The sequence below is a fragment of the Pterocles gutturalis genome, unplaced genomic scaffold (genome assembly GCF_000699245.1).
Source record: "Pterocles gutturalis isolate BGI_N339 unplaced genomic scaffold, ASM69924v1 scaffold15637, whole genome shotgun sequence".
In the NCBI taxonomy this organism is placed as follows: Eukaryota; Metazoa; Chordata; class Aves; order Pterocliformes; family Pteroclidae; genus Pterocles; species Pterocles gutturalis.
This window is the reverse complement of record NW_010113036.1, coordinates 1-1,924: the sequence shown is the minus strand read 5'-3', so window position 1 is coordinate 1,924 and position 1,924 is coordinate 1. Positions and strand designations below refer to the sequence as shown.

Below are 1,924 nucleotides of genomic sequence, written 5' to 3'. Positions count from 1 at the left end.
ATCCCCATCCCCATCCCATCCCCATCCCCATCCCATCCCATCCCATCTCACTCCATCCCATCCCATTCCTTCCCACCCCATCCCATGTCATCCCATCCCCAGACACCCCAGGGACATCAGAGAGAGCCATAGGGCACCATGGAGACCCCAGCCCCACATTTCCTTGGGCAAGGGATCCCGGTGGGAGCATCTGCTGCCATTGGCATCACCAGCCACGCGTCAGGGACATGTTACGGGCGGACAAAGCATCCCAGGTCCCATCCCACAAACCCCGCAGCTCCCACCAGCCCTCCGCTGCCATTGGCCACAATATGGGCTCAACGCAACCCCTCCCCAACACCCAAAGGCGCTGCCTTCAAAGCACCTCCTCTTCCTATACGTTGCCCCCATTTCCAGCATCTTTCGGTTGAAAAATGGCCGGGGAGGGTTTGGCAGAGGAGCCTCACGCAGATTATTCAACAATTGTTTCCCATTTTGCGCCCTCGCCTGCCTCATCCTCCAGTAACAATGACGAAGAGCGGCGCGGAGCCAGCGCCCGCGGCAGGGGTGTTGAGATCAGGGACAGCACAAAAATATCTTCTCTCTGGAACAAATATTTACCAACCCTTCTGCCTTTTGTTCTTGTGGTTCTCATTTTTTTTTTTAATTTTTCTTTTTTTTTTTCCAGACATTCACTGGCAAAATGTCACATTAAGCAGCAACCCAGAAACTTCGGGGTAGCTGCTTGGCTGCTCTCAGCTTTGTTTTTCTCGTGCGCTAATTGTTAATGAATTTCCAGCCATTCAAGCCAACGCAAACCTGTGAGAAAATGATCTTTTCGGCCCTGATTTCGGAACTTTATGGCACTTCGCAAAATCCGGGCAGATGCTGAGCAAAACGTGCATCATCCCGCGGCGTGGGGCGGCGGCGGTGCCGGAGACGGCTCCGGGTGGGATGTGGCAGAGCCAGCGCAGGAGCTGGGGGGGTCTGAGCTCCCGGCAGCGCTCCGGGGGGGTTCTCCATGGTCCCCACTCTGGGTGGGGATGGGTTAAATGGGGGTGCACGCCACGGTACCCTCGCCCCATTGTCCTTCTCCCCGCTCTGCCCCATGGCAGTTTTTTCTTGCTTCCCTTCAAAATCATCACCCCCATCGTGTCCGCTTTTTATGGTGGCTGAACAAGAGCGCGGGGGGAATTTATGAGCGTTGTGTTTAAAGAAGGGAGGGCGAAAAAACTCCTCTTCTGCCCCATAAACTTACATCTTTGGTTAAAAATTAACCGTGGCCATAAAAACCCGACGTAGGAGCCAGCGGAGCTCACCCTGCAGGCGCTGCTGGGCTGCCCAGTGGTCACCAGTCACTGTCCCCTCCTGCCACCCTGGGATGGCCATGCCACCCCCCGCCTGCTCCCACCGCCTCCTGCCCCTCTCCCTGGGGCTCTTCCAGGGTGCCCTGCTCCTCTTCTTCGCCGTTTTCGTCACCTACGATCAGCCCTCAGTGTGGGTGGAGGATGCCAACTTGGTGGCCAACCAGCTCTACGGCATCTTCCCCCTCTTCCAGGACATCCAGGTGATGCTGGTGGTGGGGCTGGGGCTCCTCCTGACCTTCCTGCCCCGCTACGGGCTCAGCGCCCTCGCCCACAACTTCCTCCTGCTCAACTTCTCGGCACAATGGGCGCTGGTGCTGCAGGGCTTGCTCCATCGCTTCCACCATGGCCAGGTCCACCTGGACCTCCAGAGCCTCCTCCTCGCTGAGTTCGCTGCTGTGACAGTGCTCATCTCCGTGGGGGCCATTCTGGGGAGAACCAGCCCCTGCCAGCTCCTCGTCGTGGCTGCCTGCGAAGTCCCCGTGTATCTCGCCAGTGAGTGGGTCATCGTCACCCACCTGCGTGTCCTGGATGTTGGAGGCACCATCACCATCCATGTCTTCTCCTGCTATTTCGGCCTC

General features: G+C 57.9%; 1 pseudogene; it reads left to right on the top strand.

The window, feature by feature from the left end:
- The first annotated feature begins 1,360 nt into the window (after positions 1 to 1,360).
- Positions 1,361 to 1,921, top strand: LOC104462387 (annotated as a pseudogene).
- The last annotated feature ends 3 nt before the right edge of the window (positions 1,922 to 1,924 follow it).